We start from the raw sequence: 24,419 nt of genomic DNA, 5'->3' as shown, positions 1-24,419 counted from the left end.
CTTCTTCTAATTTGCAGTATCACAAGTAGAATAAAATAAGCCAGACTTCAAAGTATTTCAAGTGGAACAACTCTACGTGGAGTTTAATTTCATGCACTAATGCTTTTCCGTAGAATTTATCTTCAGTGTTCTAATTCCTTAAATCATTGGAACCTCCTTAGACTCTATTGCCAGTGTATGAAAAACAATGCCAAACCCATTGTAAATGTAGGGGTTGCACAGTAGAATTCTTGATCAGTGTGTATTTTTGGAGGGTGGGGGCTGACCTGTACCCATTAACATCAAAAAGCTTTCAGAGGGCATAAAACATTCATATTTTTTCTCTCTGCATTTAAAAAAATAAGTTATAAAAAAGCGGTCCTCTTGCAGAATTTTTCTCAGTGATTTACAGTAGCTGAATGCAACCTCTGTCCTTCTAAAATTAATATTTTATGTTGAAAATCACCAACAGTGTCTAGTTTTTCTCTTATTGCTTTTACATTTAACTTCTGTCTTATTGACTGATCTTTAAGTAATCTTTTCCCCCCCCTCTTCAGGGTTAATTTTTAGATTGAAAGTTCTAAAAAGCAGTTCTCCTTTTAATGTCAAATAATTCAAAGTCAGTGAATATATTGCTGCACTTATGTGTACAAACTGGACTGCATGGAATGAGATTAGACTAAAGTCAATTGCACTACACACAAGTGAAAGTATTTCATAAAGGGTCAAAAGAACTTAGCCATTCAACTACCATTGAAATTTGGTTGCTTTGCTTCTACATGCCCTTTCAAAAATCTCAGTCAATATTCTCCAGTGGCATTTAGGATATTTCCAAGTTCATTTCTGAGCCTATTCTTTGAATCAGGGGTACCAAGCACAAGGATTGCAGGTGACATGGATTGAACAGTGGCATTGTTAATTTCTCTGACTACTGGCTGCACCAACTCAGTGACTTCAGCAGTGGCTGTGACGGAGATTGCATAGAGGTGATAGGGACTGAGTGTTGGCAGTGGAAACTCATTGGCTGCTGGTGCGGACACTAGCTCTAGCAGCCAGGATGGGATGCCCCATGGGGTCCACCTAAGGCTGGGTCATTCAGTCCACTGTCTCTTATGGGTTTACAGGATAGAGAGAAGACCCACACCATATATTGGTTTAAATCAGTATGCTGGTGGGGTGAGGTTGAGCTCTGTTCGTTTTCACAATGATTACGATTTTTATTCCTTTAATATGTTTATTAAAACTCCTTATGGATATAATACTGCTTAGCTTTAAGAAATACCACAAACATTAAAACATGATAACTACATATATTAGAAACAATGCTTCAAACACACTTCTTTCCCAAACAATGCTATAAGAATTAATATTACAAAAACAGCTACAATTACAGCTAAAGGTCAAATTTGAATCACTACTATTATTTCTCATGGTATACTTACAATCCTAGAATTCCGAGAAACCAAATCTCCAGATATACTCCCATTCTTTAGTTATGGTTTTAGGGTTGGTCTCAGCCATGATAGGAACAAGTCCCCTTCCTTCGGTCCTACTCAGGCGCTCCACAGCTTCAGCGTGAACGCGAGTTCTTGTTCATGGAGAGGGTGGTTCAGGTGATCAGTCTGATCTGGCCTACACTTGCGATTCGTCTTTCAGTGTTCTGCAAGTGAGGTTACCTCCAAATTGGGACTGTAGGTTACAGGTTATATACTGGGTGACTTGCCGTCTTGGGCCCCTCCTACCCAAACCTATCACTATTCCAAAATTGGGCTCGGATCTTACTCAACAGATTTTTTGCTGGGTGGTCAGTTTGTCTTCTGCGGTGGAATTTGTCCACCAACTATTCAGTTTATCTTAAATTTTTGAGACTGTCCACACCACTGCAGTGACCTATCTTTTCCAGACCCCTTTCAAAAGCTTCTAGGGTTTGATCTCTCGGAGTGTTTGCTTAAGGGTCATTTTTCTTGTTCTTATGTTAACTTGTTAAAGGCCTCTAAAGATAAGATTGAGAACCTAAGACTTTTAAACAGACTTGTTGCAGGGCCAGGCAAAGCAAGCAATGGCTTAGATAAAAAGATGAACCTTGCCTTTTTGTCTAAACTGGCTAATGGGCAGTTATTACAAGAATTCAAACTATTACATTCAATATGACATCCACAAGAAGTCCCATGGTCTGTATCCAGTCCACCAACTTGTTTGAGTGTGACATCCCTCTTTTGAATTGATCTAAATCACCTGGAAGTATTTTGTATAAGCATGGATAGAGATGCATTATTGGCAACGCTGAGAGTGGTGCCCTGTGGGGGCTGGCTAATGCTCAGGATCTCAATATGACAGGAGGGCGTGGTGTACAATTGCACAAAAATCAATTAGACATGTACACACACTCTAGGTGTGTACACCCACACTAGATGCATATACCCCCCACTAGGCACGTACACATCCAATACAGATACAGGGATCACTCATTCATATATCATGCACACAATGAGATGTATATAGATATATGTATGTGTAGGTGGGTGATTTCTGTATGAATTGGTGAATATATATATATTCACCAATTCATACAGAAATCACCCACCTACACATACATACAGGTGAGTTCCTAACTTGGGTGGTGTGGGGTGTATGTGTGTGCTTAGGACACTTGGGATACCTAGGGTGCTCGGTGACTATGGGAAGGGGAATCAAGGGTCAAAGATCTCCAGAAGGAGGGAGATGGATGGTGGTTAAAATGAGACAGTGAAAGTGCCAGGAGTGAAAGTTGCTGGGGCCAGGATTAGAACTGGTAGACTGGAGGGGAGCTGGGGCTACTTAAGGTCAAGTGGCCCCAGGGTTACTTGAGGTCACTGGTGCAAGGGGAAAAGCCCAGTGGCAAGGAGGAGACAGCCAGAAAAGAGAGAGAGGCAGAAACCTGGGAGCTTAGGGCAGATGAGTGGTGGCAAGGAGGAAACAGTTAGGAAACAGACAAAAACCCAACTTGGGGTTTCAAAATAACAGGTTTATTAACCAACACACTACACAGCCCCATGAAGTTATTGGTTCCTACACACACGCACATACAAGCACTCACAATGACAGTAGGAGAAAGAGACTCAGTGGAAGGGTTGGAGCCCAGGTAGGGAAGAGAAACAGAGTCCAAGTCCTTGGTTGAAGAGGGGTGGGGGGGGTGATAACTACCCATCCATGCTGGAAAGGGTCCTTGTCGAGTAGGTGTTGTCCAGAGGGAGGCCGGCAGGGCCTTTGGGTGGATAGGTGGTGTGGCATGGCACTGGTCCAGATGGAGAGAGCGTCCCACTGAGTCTGTTTTCACTACCCCTTTTTATGGGGCAGACTACCTATGACTCTAGTGACAGGGGCGTGCCCAGGCAAAAGTCAGCCCCTGGTGTACTGAGCATGTGCACTCCTAGGTAAGGACATGCAGTTTCAGGTGTCTGTGATGGTGCATTGTCTGATTTCTGCAGCAGTCTTTGTCTTCCAAATCTTGAGCCAGGGAGGGTCAAATGCAGGGCAATGGTTGGGTGGTTGAGTCGATGATTTGGTCATTCAGAGGGAGCTATTTTTAGACCTGCTGCCATTGCCTCTGAAGCACCCTCATTCATCCCCATTCATTCAGGAACCAAGTTACATAGGAGGGGTAGGTATGAGTCATAGGTTACAACATACTTGCACAAGAGGGCATGGGGACAAGATGGGAACAAGATGGGAACCTGACACAAAATGGATACTTGACATCACTCCTGCCAACCCCCATTGCAGGCCTAAATCATACAATGTTAATATGAAGCAATAAAAATCAATGCATGAATTATATGAATACAATATAATATAATATAATATAAAACAGTAAAAATCAATACAAACATAATAGAGTACTATTTACAATATAAAAAAGGAACTTATTACAATAGTAGCATACAAGAACTTAGCTTAGCTTACCTAGTACTGCTTGTAATCACTTATAGGGATAGAGAGGACAAAGAGAAAGTCAGAAATGGTTAGGGGAAGGGGAGGGAATGTATTCTTTTTTTTCAACTGGGGGTTTTGCTACAGGAGTACCAGCATATTGCAATTACTTGTGATTCAGTGGTAAGAATATAACCTTCTCCCCATGTTGTTTAAAGCAGGAGTACTCTGTTTTGACTGGCTGAAAGGTCATGTGACCAGCCAGTGTTAAGCAAGAAGCTAGAACAGCACAGGGACAAAACATCATGCAATGCAATTCGGACAGAGATGGACAACACATGTTGCTTCATTCTTCAGAATTGCTGGAAAAAATTGAGGTAAAATAAAAAGCAAAGAAAATCAGTCAAACACCAGCTGCAAAATCCCACAAATTGTTATAACATTTTGTGTAAAAAAAACCCCACAGGTGGTAAGTTGGGGAGTCATTGTGTGGTTCAGGAGTTGTGGTCCGAGTAAAATAGTTTTGAAACATTAGTTTAAAACCTCCTAGCCTATGTTGACAGGATAGCCGAACATTGATTTCTTTTCCCATGTGTGGCTAGACAGTTCAGATTTCCTATTACCATTTGTTCCTGTACTTCCTTTATAGGCTAGAACTAAATAAAAGATTTCTTCACTCATATTCCAGAAGTAAATGCTTCTTATGTACTAGATTAATAGAATCTAAGATAGGGAGAGAGAACATCATCTAGTTCAACACCGAATGAATGCAGGAATGTTATTCCTAAACTGTTTATAAGCTGTTTGATTCATGCGGCACTTTTTTTTTTACCGAATCTCTGATGCATATCATTATTTTATTTCACTGTGCACATGTGAACACTGTGCACCTTTCTTATGTTTTGTAAAATGTTGGGTTTGTTTCTAGTTCTATTTTGGTTTCAATATTTGGGTTAGTTAAGGCCATTGTAATTCAACAGGAAGCATTTAAGCTCTTAATATTTACTTCATGAAGAAATTAAATTGCCTGTGGTGCAGCAACATTCCCTGAGGTTACAGAATACCACAAAACTGTGGCTCAGACAAATCCCTCGGTGCAGTAAACACAATGTTACTGCTGCTTGAATACTACCACTACATGCTGTCCTTTTTAAAAAAGAAAGTAATTTACCCCTACAGAAAGCGCAGCATGGTTATGCTCAAAGATGTTAATGAATGAAATGGCAGCCTATATTAGTATCGTTAAATCACTCGTGTTTGAAAGATTTAAAAAAAAATCAATTGTAATGAGACTATATAAAGTTATCTGGTTAGGTATATTTAGGTGTTATGGACTTGTATGAAATCTGATATAAACATTAAATACACAAAACATCAATAGAGCAAAGTACATTGGAAAACAGCTGGAATCTGATCTTATTCCTTTTTTTACAGGCTGTGAGGTTGAGGGTTAGGAAGTTACAAGGCTCTATCCAGTGTCTTCCTACAGTCCTGGAGTAGCTGAATATGTCTGCAAAAAAACTGGTGGAGAGATGTTAAGCTGTGCCATATTGCATTGTATAAATCAGGTCTCGAAGATAAGATCCTTTTGAGATCATAGGGTGTAGTTCTACTCTTATACCTGCTGTGCAAGAATTGTAGCTGAAATAGGGTAGCACAGTTCCACTGAAGTCAGTGCAGTTTATTCCAATTTAACCCACATCCGTTCTTATGAAACAATAACCGTTGTTGGTCTCATGGGGTAACTTGCTACCCCACCCACATGAACAAAATGGAACCAGTGACAACAGTATAACTACCAAAAATTATTTATTAAATATACAGATTGTTTGAAAGAGTATTTATGATGATTTGAACCCAAAATATTATTTAACTAGAACTATGAACAAAATTTAAACATTTTTTAGAGTTTCAAAACATGAGCGAACAACTTGCTAAGCCTGCAGTTCACACTGTTTTCAAACTAACAATCACTTCCAAAAACATTTCCTGTTTTAACTAAATATTACATTCCTCACAAAGCAGCAGTGATGTACTGTTGTGTACTCCAGCAAATCGCTTTCAATCTTCAAATCGCTTCCAGGTTTTGAGGTCATCTGTCCTTGGACAAAAAGTACAATATCCACTCATGCTTGCAGAAGGTTCCAGTGGGATGCATTGTGGCAATTTCTAATTTAGGGCAGTCGTACCATACGTGATGGACTTAGACAAATTATGTGCATCCATCATTTTTTGTTTTATTTTCCATTGATCAACTGTTCTCCAAGCTCCTGCAAAAAAAAAAAGTACCGTCTTCTTAAATGTGATCTTTGCTTCCAGTTTGCATTGTGGCCTAGCTAAATGTTGAGGCTAGCAATGGCAGCCACATCCAGCATATTGAAAAATAGTGTCATTGGCCATCCGTTGATTTTTCTGTTTGCAGGTGGTCATACAGACTAGGTGGTGAAGGTTATCCACCCCACCCTTGTTTTTATTGTAGTCATGGATGATATCCAGCTTTCTTTGCTCTCCACCCACTGACAGGTCAGGGTGCATGCTTCACAGCAGCAGCACAACTTTGGACATCTTTGGAACACAGGAAACTAGGGTGAATTCCCAATCAAAAGCAAAAGCAGAGTGGAGGATGGCCATCCATTAGTTACTATTGATACTTGAAGTGGATGTGAATGAGGTCTAATGAATTCTGACCTTTCAGATGCATCCACCCAAAGTGGCCAAACGGGTCTAGGCCTGTCATTTATACAAAATTGCATTGGGGTAACATTGCATTAACACGGACTTGGGATAAGTTGTTACCTCATATGGAAAAACACAAGTTACCCCAGGTGTGAATGTTACCCTGGGCAGCTTTTCATCTATAGAGAGCAAACCATTCATGTAAGCTGGCTGTTCTTTGGGGATATTGTGCACTGCAGTGCCAGTGACAATGGCCTAAAAAGAATTTTTTTTAGAATTAACTAACTTTAAGATACTGCACAAAATATACATCTGGGGTAGGAAATTACCCCATGGGAATGTATGAAAGTTAAACAATTTTGCATTGTCACCAGGAAGTGTAGAAACTTTCCTCTACTTTTTTCTGTTCTCATCTTTTTTTATGTACATCTTACATTCTTACACGGCAACATCATGAAAGTCCTGGTGCAGTGTTCAGTGCTACCTCTACTGAGAGCTTATTGAAACACCGTGGGCATGTTTGCATGAGATGGTACTGCTCTTTGGTTACTGTACCCATGCACAGTGATTGGAATTACTGTGCAGTAGCACTGGCTAGCGCCTTTTAAGTGATACTACCATGCAGTAGCTTAATAGAATTGCACAGTAGCATCTTGGCATGGTTTTTGCCATGTTGTGCTACTGTCATAGGCGGTGGAGGGGAGTACTAACAGGGATTAGCCCCCACAAACACGGAGCAGGAGTAGGGCTGCAAGGCAGCTCAGCCTCAGATTTGCGGCAGCTGCAGCAGGGGTGGGAAAGTAGTGGGGATGAGGCTGGGGGAGGGGCAGGCGCTGCACAGCTGGGGTGGGGCACAGGACTGAGCCACAAGCGACTCATCCAGGGGGCATGGCTCCTGTTGCATGCACGCTGGGAGACATGGGGGGTGTGTGCCCCTGCGTCTGTGTGGGGCAGAGTGGGCTGCAGCTGCAGGCTGGGGCCAGGGCAGCACCGGGCTCTTCCCGGCTGGGCTAGGCTGGGCTGGGCTGGGCTGCACTTGGGGTGGGTGGTGGTGCTGGGAGGGAACTATGGGTGGGGGGCTGCAGCCACCACAACATTTGTCTTACCCCCCCCAACCTCCCCTCCTAGCGCTGATGCTGCCCACCCCAAGTGCAGCATGGCCCTACCACCCTAACGGGCAGAGCCCGGCACCTCTTCTTCCTCTACCTATGTTTCCTGTACAGTAGTATCAAGCTACTATGCAGTCAGCATCTCATGGAGATGCTCCCTGTGAGTTTTGATTTATGGTTTACTACAGAGTTGTCCAACCGGTAAGCTCCTGCAGCTGCCTCTCTCTGCTTCTCAGCGGGAGGGGACTGCTCGCCATTCACACCGTCTGTGCAGCTTATCAGAGAGGGGATTACTCCCTGCTCATGGAACCCACATGGTGGGGATGCTGCATTCTGCTGGGAATGCCCACACAGCAGGGGTGGATCCCAGGGAGCTGTATGCCACTAGCACTACCTACACAGTGTCAGAGGGAGGGAGGAGGGGCATCCCAGGGGCATGCCCAACAGTGTATGGCCAGCATGGTATGTGATTGCGGGGGGGGAAGGGTCTCATGCTGGCACCAGATGTAGCCCCTCACTACAATCAGGTTAGACAGACTTGGTTTATTACAGCATTGATACTGTGCCTGTGAAGTCTTAGTAGTAGGAATAAATCCTAAAACTTTCCACTGTATTCTCAAAGAAATGCCTAATGGTTTCTCAACAATGAGCTTCACTGAAGTTGCTGTTTCATGATGGTTATTTTCATCAGGTACTTGCTGCAATAGATTCATAGATGTTTGGGTCAGATGACCCCAGCCAGGTGCATGTCTAGCCTCCTCTTAAAGACCCCCAAGGTGGGGGACAGCAGTACCTCCCTTGGAAGCCCATTCCAGATTCTGGCAACCCTTATCGTAAAGAAGTTCTTCCTGATGTCTAACCTAAATCTGCTGTATGTCAGTTTGCAGTCATTGTTCCTAGTGACCCCAAGGGGTGCCCTGGTAAACAGAGCATTTCCTATTCCTTGCTGTCCCGTCCCCCCAGTGAATTTGTAGGTGGCCACAAGATCAGCTCTCAGCCTTCTCTTGCAGAGGCTGCAGAGACCCAGGGCCCTCAATCTCTTCTTATAGGGCTTTGCCTCCAGGCCTCTAACCATACGAGTGGCCCTCCTCTGAACCCTGTCAAGGTTGTGCACATCCCTCTTGAAGTGTGCCCAAAACTGGATGCAGTACTCCAACTGTGGCCTGACCAATGCTGCATAAAGGGGAAGTATCACCTCCCTGGACCTGTTTGTCATGCACCTGCTAATGCATGATAAGGTGTGGTTAGCTTTACTGATTGCTTTGTCACATTGATGACACATGTTCATTTTGTTATCAACAATGACTCCAACATCCCTTTCTTTTGCTGTGCTGGTGAGAAAGTCCTCCCCCAGCCTGTAAGCATGCCGGTGATTCCCTCTCCCTAGGTGCAGTACCTTGCATTTGTCCTTGTTGAACTGCATCCTGTTCTGTTCTGCCTACATTTCCAACCTGTCCAGATCTGCTTGGATTCATCCCCTACCCTCTAGTGTGTTAACTTTACCCTGTAATTTGGTATCATCTGCAAATTTGCCCTCATCCAAGTCACTGATGAAGACATTGAACAGCACCGGTCCAAGGATCAAGCCTAGTGGGATTTTACTGCCCACATAGTTCCAGGTTGATACTGACCCATCCACCACCACTCTCTGACTGTGACCCCTAAGCCAATTTGCCATGCACCTGACCACGTAATCATCCATCACAGTCACTCAGTTTGTCTCTGAGAATAGAATGAGATACTGTATTGAAGGCTTTCTTAAAATCCAAGTAGGTGACATCTACCTCGATTCCTGTGTCTAAGCATTTTGTGACCTGGTTCTAAAAAAAAACAAGGTTAGTCAGGCAGGATCCACCTGCTATGAATCTGTGCTGGTTGCCCTTCAGCATTGTTTTCCCTGCTGGACTCCCACAAATGTGATCCTTAATAATTTTTTCAAAGGTTTTCCCGAGGATAGAGGTGAGACTAACTGGTCTCTAGTTACCCAGTTCCTCCTTCCTCCTCTTCTGGACTGGCCAGCCCTTTTCCAGTCCGCTGGGACCTAACTTGAGCACCAAGAGTGCTCAAACAGCCATGCCAGTGGCTCTGCTATGGCACTAGTCAATTCCTTCAGTACCCTTGGATGAAGACCATCTGGGCCTGTTGATTTAAATGCATTCAGCCCCTCCAACTGTCCCTTCACTAAGTCGATGCTAACAGTTGGTGGGCTGGTTTCTGTTTTGTGCCTGTCTACGATCCAGCTGGGAGATTTGTTCTGATCCATGTTCAGGAATACAGAGGCAAAAAACTCATTGAAGAGCTCAGCTTGTTTCCCCTATCTGTTACTAATTGCCCTAGTTTGTCCTGCAGGGGTCCTATGCTACCCTGTGCCGCCTTTTTACTCCCTATATACCTGAAGAAGGACTTTTTGTTTTCTTGAATTTTTGTTGCCAGCCTAAGTTCCCTTTTTGCTTTGGCCTTTCTGACTCCCTCCCTGCAAGTGCAGGCGATGTAGGTATACTCTGCCTTGGTAGCTACCTCCTGCTTCCGCAGCCTATATGCCTCTTTTTTTGCCCCTAGGTTTTCCTGGATTTCCCTGTTCAGCCAGGAGGGTTTCTTGACCCTTTTTCCCCCTTTCCTGTGCAATGGGATTGTCTCTGCGCCTGTAGGATCACTCCCCTTAAGAACAACTGCCCTTCCTGGGCTCCCATCTCACCACTTCTCCTGTTCTTCAGTGCCTCACTAACCAGTCTCCTGAGCTAATCTCAATCTGTCTAACCTAAATCTGCTGTATGTCAGTTTGCAGTCACTGTTCCTAGTTACCCCATGTTAGCCTTTCTGAAATCTAGCACTTAGCCTTTCTAAAGTCTAGCACTCTAGATAACCTACTGGTTATCTTTCCCACCCTACTTCAGATAGTAAATCCGATCAAGTGATGGTCACTGTCCCCTAGGTTACCTTGTGTCAGTAGCATAGGCGATGTATGTCTCTGGGACTGGGGGGGCATGGCAATTGCCCACAGGCAGTGACACGGGCATCACTGATGGGGTGGGCTGAGCAGGGACCATCCACAGGGGGCTGTGGCAGTGTCAGCAGCAGGGGGGAGTTCCCCTGTGGCTGGAGGCAAAACCCAGAAATTCCAGGTGGCCCCCATGCCCATCACCTATGCCGAGAGCACTCACTATCAGGGGGTGCATGTTCACTCTCGTGCACCCCCTACGTATTGCCACTGGTTAGTAGATCTCCCACCAAGTCATCCCTTGTAGCCAGAATTAAGTCCAGTAAGGCGTTTCCCCTAGTGGGACCATATACCTCTTATGTTAGGTGAAGATCCTGTATGCAGGTTAAGAAACTATGTGAACGATTGGATCTAGCTGACTGCTTCTCCCAGCAGATGTCAGGGTAGTTTAGGTCCCCCATGACAACCATGTCCCTTGACTGTATGGCGTCTATGAGCTGTCTAGAGAATTTCAGGTCCAACTCATCCTCCTGATGTGGTGGCCTGTAGTAGACCCCCACTACCAGTTCCCTTTCCCCTGGACCCCCTTGCATTCTGACCCACAGTACCTCAATTTGTCCCTTCTCTGGTTCCATCTTGATTATGGAAGATGTATATTGCTCCTTAACAGAGAGAGCAATACCTCGCCCCTTTTCTCCCCCCTTTTCTCCCTACTGTATTGCATCTGTACAGCCTATAACCCTCAATGCTTACTGCCCAATCATAGGTAGGGTCCCACCAAGTTTCAGTTAGCCCAGCTAAGGCAGTGTTCTTCTTTGCAAGCAGGAGTGTGAGTTCCACATACTCCTAGCATTAGTATAGGGACACTTAATTCCCCCAGTGCGTGCCCTTGGTGCCCCCCTGTCCTGATGCCCACTGGGCCCCTTAGTACTTATGTGGGCTGTTCCAGCAAATGGCTCATGGTTTGTTGGTCCTAGGTTCTCTCTGTCATCTGCATCCCCGTCCCATGTTGAACCTAGTTTAGTTCAAAGTATAAGATAATATAATAATCTTGTAAATGAGCAGAACATAGGTTTTTTGAGGAAAGAAGCAGAGTGTGCACCTCTTTCCTGGCCATCCAGTTCAGTCCTGTCATTTCTCCATGTGGCAAGCTGATAGGAAAGATGGCATTTCCCAAGTTGGAACCTACAATCAAATGTTAGGTTGAACCTTAGGGCATTTTTACACGTTTCTCATGTGGTGCTGGGTGTTTTTAATTAGCAAGCTGTACTAATTAAAAGTGCCTGCACATCACGTGTATCAAATGCACAGAGGTACTGCAAAAATGACAGTGGTGCACTTTGAACTAAAGCACACTGTACATGTTTTAGTTCAAAGACCACAACCGCCACTTTCTCAGCGTGGAGGCGTGTTGCATCGCTGATACACATGACATGCAAGGCTGCCAGATCACGTCAATTTACATGGTGGTGCAAGACTCAATTAATTGAGTCTGCCCCGACGTGCTGGATTCTTAGTGCATCAGAGCAGGCTTCCCACAAGTGTGTTAGTGCCTTTGGAGTCCAATAAAATGGGGAATATTATGTGATTGTACTAAATCTAGAATCACAGTGTTAAGCTGTTGGTATAAAATGTGAACATTTTACATATATAGGTGCCTTTTCTAATAGCATGTTTTTGCTTTTATTTTTATTTGTGTAAAATAACTTTGACAAACTTTCTCTGGGCTATAATATTTATGATTCCACACTTCTTTCCTGTTAAAATATTGTCATTTTCACCCACCCGTAATAACTGAGGCTCAAATTTATGAATCAAGCTGGAGTTTTTTTAGTATTTTGAAGGCCTCACCAGTAAGAATATCTTCCCTTCAGAGATTCCTGTTCAATTCCATGACTTCAGATTGAAACTTTGATTTGGTATTGTCTACTGTTTTTTATGTTATGTCCGTTCTGACACCTATACAAAGCTACATAAGGCTAATTGGGTTACAAAGGTCAAAGAACTGAATTGAGATGAGTGTGTAGTTGTGTTAGGGCTTTGTTACATGTTACACTGTGAGCCTCACACGTGTTGATCAGTATTCATGTTTAGCTTGGCTTTGGAGCAGTCGCATGTTCAGCCTCAAGGGCTGAAAGATAAGAATCCCATTGGCGGTGGGGGGAACCCCGTATCTCCTGCCTCCCTCTTCCGGGGCAATACTTAATTGTGGCTGCCCAAAAGAGGAAACACTGAACACTATTCAGTTATAATTTGCTTTTATAAGAGGGTATATAGGAATCTTTTACTGGGAACATTTCTCATAATAACAGCACTGGTCAGCTGGTGTCAAGAAAATGCAGTAAGTGTAAGCATAACAAGAAAATTAACTGAAAGTGACAAATCCAGGATTGGCATTGCACTTTCTTTTTGCTGCCCTTCAATTTCTTAAACTGTTCTTTGTTACCAGTTTCTCTTCTCATAGATTTTTTTCTCTGCCTAAATCTTCCTGCTCCTCCATTAACATCTTTCCTTTGTCTTGTGTTTCTCCAAAGAAGCAGGTTCATTTTTTCTTTTGTATCTCCAAATTTCTAGAGCATACTTGATGTGCTCCTGCTATATATTTCACTTTCTACTTGATAATCTTATATTCTTACTTTCTCAAAGATTTCCTTGCTGTCCCCTGCTTTGCTGTCTCCTCATGCTCCTCAACCTCTCTAGCTGTTTCCCACCAGTCTGATTCCTATCCCTTTATCCATTTTTACCTCATGCATTTGCAACTCCTGCTTTCTCTTCTTACTCTTCTTAACCTGGTCTTTCCTTTTCTCTCTCGCTTCTCTCTCCATGTGAGACACTGCCACAACTCTCTCTAGTCCAGGGTAGGCAATTATTTTGGGCAGAGGGCCACTTACTGAGTTTTGGCAAGCCATCAAGGGCTGCACTACAGGCAGCCCAGGGCATCTAAATATTAATTTTCTAAATGTTTTAGGGGCCCTGTGGGCCAGATAGAATGGCCACATTTTGCCCACCCCTGCTGTAGTCTGTAGATTCAGAGCAGTTCAAGCATCCTGCCAGTCAGCACTTGGAACAACTTAAGTGCCTATGGCACAGAGGAAGATGCCTTCTGTTTTCTATTGTCCACATTTAGCGCTGAAAATCTGAGAAGCAGAAGAAGTTGCAGAAGGTGTGCACAGACATTACATTTAGATCAAGTTAACTAGGCTCAGTTCTGTCTAAATGTTCATCTGCGCAGGCATCAAGGTGGTTAAACTGGGCAAAAAATGGTGGGCCTTATCTAAGTTAGTTCACCTGACGAAGTCAACTAACTTAGATTGGGAACAGGTTAACCCAATCTAATGAGCACCTATATGCATTCAGAGGGAAGCCTTGAGGCTGGAAAAACCCAGCTGCTTGCCCCAGCCCTGGGATTGTGCTCTTCCTACCCCCTGACCTTTATCAGGATATTTTTAACCCCCTGGACCATCTATCCTTGAATGGACATCTCTCCCATAGATCTGCCAGCCCCTTCCCTGATCTCACCATGCCCTCATACCTGTTACCTGTCTCCCCCGCCCTGCCCCCCCAGACCTACTAGCCCTTTGCAGTCTCACCCACCACTTCCCCCGCCCTGAGTTACTTACTCAATTTTCCTGGTGTGTAAGCCCTTTGAAGATAGATTGAGTGTGGTGAATGCCTATAGGGTTTTTGGTTGTAACTGTGTTGGTTTAAGGACATAGACAGGCAAGGTTCTTCAGTTAGAGCTTTGATTCAACTACTCAGTTGGTCTAATAAAAGATATCACATCTACCAAAGACCTTCCCTTTGAATGCATTTATGTATACCAAGTCTCTGCTTCTTCCAGCTCTTGAGTGCATAAATGAGAAAGGGTGTTTGGACAGCATCAGTGAAGAAGAGAGTCATTAGAAAGTGGAAGAAGGTCGTAACAAGTCAGTTGTATGGAATTATTGAAGGAGGACAGTGAATTAATAGTGAAGAAGAGCAGTTAATGAATAAAGTGGAAATTTGAAGAGGGAGATGGAATGACAAACTGCTCATAGGGGTTTAAATCTGAGCTCAGAAAGCTGGTCAGCAGAGCCAAGCAAGCAGAAAGAGCTTCCTCTGTGTGATTTGCCACTGTAGCAGAAAGCTGGTATTTGTGACACAGTAATAGTAGGGCTTCCTGACAGCTTACTACTAAGCAGGCTATCAGGAAGTCAGCTGCTCTCCCCGCCTCCCCTGTGGGAGAGCAGAATATTGGGATGCTGAGGATTCTAGAGACCCCTGTAGTGCTTGCTACCTGTACCTGTACTGGCTTACATGTACTACTACAAAACCAGTACATTTCTGTTTGGAAAAGATACTATTTTGTAGCATTTTTGTCCTCTTTTGTAGTGTTCCATGTAGCTTGAATGGCTATATGCTCACTTTTGTAGGGTGAAATTAAGATTGACAGAAATCTTTTCTGGCTAGTTTCAGATTCACTAACTTATTTGCTGGAGTTTTTCTGGCTGATAAGGAGCAAATGGCTCAGGAGGTAAGAGAACCTTTTTTTAATTATCAACTTAGTTGTACTTCAAGCTTACTCTTTGCAACATAGTCCTTAGAGATGGGAAATTAACATTAATCTTGCATTAGACATTAACAGTGACTCTAGACCAAAGGATATTTTGCTACTAATTGCAGATTCTCTTGTTATTTAGCTCAATTGTTTCCACAGTTCACAAAAAAAAAGCTTGCTGAAATCAAATTCTGCTATCATTGTAACTAATTAATCGTTCTTTTCCAAATACTATTATACTAGGAAATTCTCAAAGCAGTAAACTGAAATATCATAGACCAAGGCTATGTACAGATATTCAAAACGCCTGAGGCAGAAGCAATCTAAATTTTGTCTTTATTCTAACTGCTCTGGGTTAGGTCAAGAGTGAACAGAACAGACATTTGCCCTGCTGGTGGGGAGGGCACTCAGGCTGCCTGTACTAGCTGAGGCCAGCAGCTTGGGGGCACTTCGCACCTCCCAGCAGGCTGCTGGAGAATGCCAAACCCAGCCAGGCAGTCGGCCACCTCTGATTGGCCAGCGCACCCCCTCTCTTCAGCCCCACACCCCTGCCTGTGGCCATCTGTCAGTACTGGTGGGGAGGTGGGGGGAACAGAGACCTCCACCCTGGCCCTGACCCCTCCAGACCCAAGCCAGCACAGCTGGGGGGTGGGGAGGGGAGGTAGTCTGTATGGTAGGGGCCTCTGCTCCCCCTCTGCTTCCCGGCCCAGCTGACAGACAACATGGCCCCTAGCCCTACCTCTTCCAGCGGCTGTTAGATGGGCAACATGGAGGCAGTTACCATGCAGTCTGTTCACCCCTCAGCTGTGCTGGCTCAGGCCAGGGCTGGGTCTGGCTTTCCATCACCTCACTGTCTGGCTGCTGCCCCCCACTGTCATGGCCTCCAGCCTTGCCTCCTGCATCTGGCTGGTTCTGTGAGAGATGCTTGGCTGAAGCAGATGAGTATGGGCTGAGGCTACTGTGCTGCCCTGTGATGGGGGCTTAGTGGGGCCCACAAAGTGGCCTGTGATGCTGGGGGACTGTGACCTAACTTGAGTTGGTAGGAGATATAGTACAAAATTTTGATAGACCAATCTAATAGGCCTGTGCGAGGCAGCAGGTATTCAATTTGGATTTGGATTCAGCTGATTCAGAGGGACAGTTATTCAATTTAGTGATTTAAATCACTGCCCTGATTTGATTTGGCCAATTCGGATTTGAAGATTTGGCACAGATTCAGCCATAGACTATAATGGGAATCACTAAAATACCTATAACTTTGTAATTGTTTTGCAGATTCAGATGAAAACAGCAGGGGTGCTAGCCCCCTCTGAGGGCATGAGGCTTGCCAAGTTTCAAGGAGATGGGTGCAGGGGTTTCTGTAAAGGTGCAACTCAAGGTTCCAAAAGAAAATTTAAAAAGCAAATAGGTATGGAGTGAGGAGAGTGGCACTCACTCCATCTGCATGTGGAGCTTGGGGAACCCCAGCACCAGGAGGTTCACCTTCAGGAACACCAGCTGCTCCACCAAACCAGGATCCAAGGAGGTGCAGTGGGGTGTCATAATATCCCCATCAATTCTGAACACCTCGCTTGGAACACTGGTTGGTGGACAGGACAGGTGTTCCAGGGCAACTGTGGCCAGATCCTGCCACACTTGGATGCAGGTTGCACAACAGGTCAAGGGGTTGCAGTTCAGCAGCTCCACATCCTCAGTGAGGTAGGTAGCCACCAAGGCCTCCATGCTACCTGCCTGATCACCATCAGGGTCTGGTGCCTCTGGATCCCAACATTGAAGCTATGCCCTTGGCCCACATTGGCAGCAGCTGTGGTGGAGGAGATTGGCTCATGGTTGGAGTGCTGGCACAGGACAGTGGATCCCACTCTTCCATGTACCCCTGCCTCTGCCCTTCTGCCTCCCTGACTCTGTTCACCAGCACCTCCGTCCAGTGATAGAGGGTTTTGCTGCTGCAGATGTTCCCCTTCACCCTTGAGTCGCACATGCCTTCCAACATGTGGATGGACCGTACTGGACTGCAATGGACCCGGCCATATTTTTATGCCCTCCTTCAGCTGCTTCACCAGTCCCTGCACCTCAGGTGAAAGTGGTTTGCTTCAGCCAGATACATCAGTCCCCTGGAACTTCTCCATTTCTTTCTCAAGCTCCTTCACTACAGGGATCACCTGGCTAAGGAGGGCATTACCAGCACTCTGGCTCTCGGTAACCTCATGGAATGGCTTGAGGACCACCAAGTTCTGGGAGATGTTATCCCACTCGGTTTTGTTAAGGGGATCCCAGTCTCTTTGACCTGATCCCAATCTCTTTGACCAAGGCCATTTCATGGATAGCCTTTTGTTGCTCGACCAGCCTTTGCTGAATCAGGCATGTGGAGTTCCACTGAGGCTCCACATTCTGCGTGATTTTGTTCTGCGGGGTACTCAGCTCTGCCTGTTTGTCCTGCAGCATCTTGCTCCCCTTGATGCTCTGGTGGAAGTAGCCCACCATCTTCCTGCGTTTCAGAATGAGCTGGCTGGTGGTGACAGCATTGTCACTGGGAGCCCTGTCCCCCTCCAAGGTGTCCCTGACTACGAAGTGGAACTTGTGTGCCACACAGTGGATGCCAACAAAGTTGTCGTCATGCACCGCCTTGACCATATTAGTCCCATTGTCTGTGGCCATGAACCTGCAGGTGAGCTTGCCCTGCCCATCAAGCCATCCCTGCACCATGCAGCTCATGGTCACCATGATCTCCTTTGCCATATGGGACCCATCCATTGCCTCCACTTGAAGGAGAGCCCACCAGTGTCCTGACTTATCACACCAGTGCCCTGTGAGGAAGAGGCAGGCATGATCTCCAGCCCGGCTGCTCTAGATGTCTGAGGTGAAGTGCAAGGCTACCTGCAGATCTTCTTTGTGCAGCTCCTCCCTCAAGTACTCCTTGCATGTCTCATACAGGGATGGCACCACTGTCCTGCTAAAGGTGGTGGATGCAGGCACTTGGTATGATGGAGCCACCTGAACCCTGGATGCTCAACAAAGGAGAAGGGCTGACCATCCAGAGCAAGCCTCTCCCAAATGCTCTGGTTGACCTCGCTCACCTTGGGAACAAGCCCCACTCTGTCCCTGCCTTTCCCCCACTAGTCCAGTGTGGCCTTCCTCTGCTTCTTGGGGATGGGAGCTTTGGAGCAAGAGCAGGACTTCTTTTGGGGCATGCTGCCACTGGTGCCAGGTGGAGAAGGAGCAAGAGCAAAGGGGTGCTGCCTCCTGAGATGCAGCAGCATTGCTGTAGTGGAAAAGTGTTTCACATCCTTGCCCCAGATGATCTGCCTTCAGCAGAGTTGACAGGTAGCATACGTGGGATCATCTGCCACCTCAAAATGATCCCACATTAAAGTACCTACTCACTTCTGGGTTGAGGGCACAACAACAGGAGGAGCTGAGCCACCTGACCCCACAACCTCATCCAAAGTGCCTTCCAGAGAAGGAGACCTGCCTCTAGGGGAACTTTTAGAGGTGTGGAGCACAAACTCAGATCCCCCTCCTTCCCCAGAATTTCCTTCGCTATGCCCTTCAGCTCTTCTGCTTCCAGATCCAGCTCCTTCTCTGGCACTGGAAGGCTTATGCTGGGAACTGAAATAGGGGTGGAGAATGTCATGTTGTTGCCGGTTAGTGGTGTTAGTGTTGGTGATGCAGGTAAAGACACTGCTGCCACATCCTTGCTCCCACTAGCAGCATCGCTGCCAGTAAAGAGGGTGCGTCTATGTTTGGGGCAGGGGGACCTTGCAGCTCTACCTTTACCCCCTCTTCCTCCCCTGCCACAAGATCTGGCACCTACCTTTCCAGCATGCTTCATAATGTTTGGTGTGCTGTGAAATGTGTGTGTATGCATGTATAGTATATGTTGTGCTTTTCTGCACAGTGATGACACACTGTCAGGGAAAACACAGATTTCTTTTTTTGGTGGGACAGAATCAAGACAAACTAACAAGAATAAATAAAGGAATTTTGAGGGAAGAGAAAGTTGAAAGGAATAGATAGGGATAACAATAGAGATTGTAGGCGAGGGTAAGTAGGAAAGGATTTAGATACAACTTCATAGTAGCTAGGGTCAGGAGGGACCTGAACAGATCATCTAGCCTGACCCCCTGCCACAGGCAGGAATGAATGCTGGGTTCACAAGACCCCAGACAGGTGATCATCCAACCTCCTCTTGAATTTGCCCAAGGTAGGGGCAAGGACCACTTCCCTAGGAAGTTCATTCCAGATTCTGTCCATCTTAACTGTAAAATATTGTCTCCTGATCTCTAACCTAAACTTATTCTCCATCAGCTTATTACCATTGTTCCTCGTCACCACAGGTAGTGCTGGGGAGAATAGGGCTCTTCTTATTTGCTGATGATCTCCCCTGATGAGATGGTAGGCAGCCACCAGGTCCCCCCTCAGTCTCCTCTTGCCGAGGCTGAATAGTTCAGGTCCCTCAGTCTCTCCTCATAGGGCCTGGCCTGCTCCCCTGTCTCCAAACGGTGGCTGTCCTCTGAACTCTCTCCAGGCTGGCCACATCCTTTTTAAAGTTCAGCGCCCAGTACTGGATGCAGTACTCCAATTGCGGCCTAACCAATGTCGCATAGAGGGGAGTATCACCTCTCTGGACCAGCTTGGGATACATCTTTGGATACATGACAAGGTATGGCTGGCCTTGCTGGCTGCAGTCTGGCATTGGCCGCTCATGTTCATCTTGGAGCCAATAATGACTCCAAGATCCCTTTCTGCCTCTTGTGCTTTCAAGAGGGGAACTCCCCAGCCTGTATGTATGCTGTGGATTCCTTCTCCCAAGGTGCAGCACCCTGCATTTGTCTATGTTGAACCCCATCCTATTCTAGTCTGTCTAAATCTAGTTGTAGTCTCTCTCTCCCTTCAAGTGTGTCCACCTCACCCCACATCTTAGTGTCATCAGCAAACGTGGACAACGTGCTTTCAACCCCCTTGTCCAAGTCTCTGATGAGGATATTAAACAGTGTGGGCCCTGGGGGACCCCACTGCTCACATCTCATCAGGTTGAGTACGAAGTGTCGACCACTACTCTCTGGGTGCACCCCATCAGCCAATTTTTTACCCATCCAACTGTGTAGGCATCAATGCCACAATCACCTAATTTATTGATGAGAGTGGGGTGAGAGACAGTGTCAAAGGCCTTCTTAAAGTCCAGAAAGACTACATCCACAGCAACATCATCATCCAAGGATTTAGTTACTTGGTCATAAAAGGCAATCAGGTTGGTCAGACAGGACCTACCTTTGATGAACCCATGCTGATTGTCCCTGAGCATGATCTCCCCTGCTGGCCCCCCACAGATGTGCTCCTTGATGATTCCAAGATCTTCCTGAGTACCGAGGTGAGGCTTACAGGCCTATGGTTACTTAGGTCCTCCTTCCTCTTTTTCTTAAAAATTGGGACCACATTAGCTAGTTTCCAATCCTTCAGGACCTGGCCAGATGACCATGAATGCTCATACAGCCAGGCCAAGGGCTCCATGATGACCCCTGCCAGCTCCCGCAACACCCTTGGGTGGAGGGCATCTGGACCTGCAGATTTAAAAATGTCCAGCCCTTCCAGAAGATCCCTGACTACATCTGCGCTGACCAAAGGCCTGACAGACCTATCCCCAAGATTGTCCCTACCTCTGGTAGGAGGGATGTCCCGGTTCCTGTTCAAGAAAGCAGAGGCAAAGAAACTTTAAAAAATATCAGCTTTCTTGTCTGGCATAGCCACAAGATTACCATTTGCATCTTGTAGGTGCCCTACATTGCCTGGTACCCTCTTCTTGCTCGCAGTGTACTTGAAAAAGGACTTTTTGTTGTCCTTAATCCTGGATTCTAGCCAGAGTTCCATCTCTGTTTTGGCCTTCCTAATAGTCTTCCTATACTCCCGGGCAGAGGAGGAGTACTCCTCCTTGGTGATAGCTCCTCCCTTCCACTGGTTGTATGCCTCCCTTTTAGTTCTCAGGCATTCCTGAATGCCTTTGCTGAGCCAAGGGGTTTTCTGAGCACTCTTACCCCCCCTTAGCTTCTCTCAGGGACTGTTACCCTTTGGGCCTGAAGGATCATCCCCTTAAGGTACACCCATCCCTCATGGCCTCCCATCTCCTCTACCTATTGGGCCCTCAGTGCCTCCCCCACTAATCTCCGAAGCTTATTGAAGATGGCCCTTCTGAAGTCAAGGGCTTTAGTCTTGCTGGAGAAGTTAGACCTGGCTGTCTGCTCCTCCCAACAAATGTCTGGGTAGTTTATGTCACCCATGACTATAACATCCCTTGACCTAACCGCCTCCATAAGCTGACTGGAGAAGTCCTAGTCTAGTTCTTCCCCCTAGTTGGGTGGTCTGTAGTAGACACCTACTGTAAGGTCCCTTTCACCATGCCCCCCTTGTAGTTTGACCCACAGTGTCTCCGCCCGACCCTCCTCTAACCTGAAACTAATCCTTCATGTTGTGAGGTGCTCTTTGACATAGAGCGTGACCCCCCCACACCTTTTCTTTCTGTCCTGTCACTTCTATATAGGGTGTATCCCCGAATACCCACCGCCCAGCTCTGGGTGGGGTCTCACCAGGTTTGTGTGAGCTCTACTAAGTCTGGATCTTACTCGTAATCAAGAGGCACAGTTCCTCCTGCTTGTTCCCCATACTACAAGCATTAGTGTAGAGGCACTTGAGGCCTCCTGAGCATGTATGCCCCTCCCTCACACTCACAGGACAGTTGTGGCCCCTTACTCCCAAGATGTTGTTGCTTACCTGGGCATCCCTTTCTCTTGTCACCCTGCATGCTGGTGAAACATCCTCTCCACTTGGAGCGGCCCCTTCCCCCGGCAAAGCTAGTTTAAAGCCTGCCATACAAGACCAGCCAACCAACTTACAAGAAGAGAGACTAGATAGCAAGCTAGAGCCTTTCAGATGCTGCTGTTCCAAGAGCAATACCACTCACAAAGGTGCAGATCACTTCAGACACAGCTTGATATGTTCCTATGTCCCTCCTCCAGAGCACTGTGATTGGAAGGGAACTCAGAGAAAGATCACAGTCACTGGCCAGCTACAGACGTCAATATCAGAGCAGTCTTTCCACCCTCTCAGCCTTTTCCATAAATGGAAGATGACCCCATTCCCCTCCCTCTTCTCAGTTTCTGTTTCCTGCAAGCCTTCGGAATCTCCAAATTACTCCAAATTGATTTGCGGCTTCTTATTTGATTTGGACCGTTTAATGGGTCTCCAGATTTGGATTTGGAGATTTGGCTGCCAAATCAAGCCGAATCTCGTCTGGATCGAATCAGCTACTGAAGCGTCTCACAGTTCTACAATCTAACCTAAGTTGATTGAGTTTGATACCACATCAGTCTAGGTATATCTTAAAGCAGATTCCACCATTTTTAAACCAGTCTATATGCACTGAACTCCTGGTTTGTTGTGGTTGTAGACTCGTTTCTCAGCATTTATACTGGTTTATGTAGAATGTCTGTATATGGCCCAAAAGTCAAGCTATGTAAGGAACCAAATGTGTAGTACAAAAATGATTCTGTATTTTTGCAGAAAAAGGACTCTACACACCCTCAAGTCTTGCGAATTTTATCACTAACTTTACTGGAAACATAAACTGTTTTTAATAGTTAATCCACAGACAGACTTATCCTAGGGATTTTGTTGAGGCTTCTCTTTGGTCTAAGGCAGTGGTTCATAACCTATTTAGACTCAAAGAATCCTTTCATTACACTCAAACTACTCTTTGGAAAATGCCAGCTGTTAGCTTTCACTTTTTTGGACTATAGAAAAATAAAAGAAAAAATCTTTTGTTGCAAAGAACTGAGATGCGCACAACAGGTTGGAATGTTTTCCTGTTTAGTGGATTTCTGTTTCAAATCTCTGGGTTTATCTTAAGTGTTTGAAGCACCTAATAGTTCTAATATTGTTCAGCCTATTGTTCAGCCTTAAAAGGATCCCATGGCACCCCATTGCCATGGCAGCCTTGTTGACAATCTGTGATTTAAAGTGCTATAACTCCCCTGACTGTCTTTGTACATCTGTATGTTTATCTAATTGTGATGTGGAAAACCATTAAATAATTATTTGGTAGTGTGAGAAGAGAACACACAGATATGAGTGGGCTTTACTGCACCCTTTTGATACATATTTGAAAGACATAATTACTAGGGCTGTGTGAAATGGCACTGTTCTGTTCCAAGTTCAGTTTCGAGGTCTGGACAGAAGAGTATTTTGTACTCAATTTCATTTCAAGTCAAAACACCCTCAGTGTTTCGCTTTGTTGAAACAGTGAGGCTGTTTTAAAGCTGTTTTAACATTTTGCCCAACCATTGGGTTGGGGAAAGAAACTAAGCCCAGCTGGGCTGAATTCCCAAAACCAGCCCCATGATCAAGCTCGGGAAATTCAGCCCAGCTGGGCTGACTTATCATTTCCCATGCTAGATTACGCTGGGGGGGCAGAGAGTCAGTCTAGATGGCCTGACTCCCCATGTGCTAGATTGTGACGGAGGCACAGAGTGGAGCAAAGACTATGGCAGGCCATAGCTCTCCCATAGGCCACACCATCCACCTGGGGCACAGTCCTGGCCCCGCCCATGCTGCCCCAATCCAGGGGGACATGACACCCCCATTACCTCCCGGGTGAGTGGCAGGAGCTGCCAAATGACCTGCCACATGACTAACTTGCCCCCACCCCTCCCTCACTGAGGGGGGGCTTGATCTGCGCCCCCACCCTCTTCCCTTCCCCGTCCCCTTCCACCCCACCAGACTTACCAGCTGGATGCAGCTGTATCCAGAGCTATAAAATTGAAACCCATGTTTGAAGGTCAAAACAGGGTGTCAATTTATAAATTTCTTAAGTGCTAACAATCCCCTCCTTGATGGATAGGTTCACCTATGCCATCACTGCATGGAAGGCAGTCTGGTAATGAAATTCTGCTCCTGCTGTTCAAGGCCTGTATGGGTTGCAGCCATCAGCCAAGCCCTTCAAGCAGCTAGTGATCATTTCACTCCAGGCTTGCCTGACATCCTGTTTATTGAAGAAGCTTGTCAGTTAGGCTCTGGAGTGGTGAGAGATGTGTGGGTGAAGCCCGCTGCGCCCCCACTCCCCCGAAGCCCCCCAGACACCCCTCAGCAGCCACAGAGCCCCCTGCCGACCCCCAGCACAGCCAGAGGTAAGCGGGCTCGTGGTGGGAAGGGCTCAACTCCTCACTCCCTGGGAGGAGGCGGCTGCGTGGAGCCGGGCTGGGTCAAGCCCCTGCCCAGGCCC

At 46.1% G+C, this 24,419-nt stretch overlaps 1 long non-coding RNA gene across 1 annotated transcript; it reads right to left on the bottom strand.

Moving 5' to 3' along the window:
- Positions 1–5,501: 5,501 nt before the first annotated feature.
- On the bottom strand, positions 5,502–22,023 carry LOC109310268. The gene is made up of 4 exons (XR_002101170.1): positions 21,914–22,023; positions 21,674–21,675; positions 21,427–21,436; positions 5,502–5,512 (listed from the first exon to the last, which is right to left on the bottom strand). It is a non-coding gene; the product is annotated as an uncharacterized LOC109310268 (long non-coding RNA).
- Between the last annotated feature and the right edge of the window lie 2,396 nt (positions 22,024–24,419).

This window comes from Crocodylus porosus, unplaced genomic scaffold (assembly GCF_001723895.1).
Source record: "Crocodylus porosus isolate Cpor-Errol unplaced genomic scaffold, CroPor_comp1, whole genome shotgun sequence".
NCBI classification, from domain to species: domain Eukaryota; kingdom Metazoa; phylum Chordata; order Crocodylia; family Crocodylidae; genus Crocodylus; species Crocodylus porosus.
The sequence above is the reverse complement of the archived record's forward strand: the minus strand, read 5'-3'. Positions and strand labels throughout refer to the sequence as shown.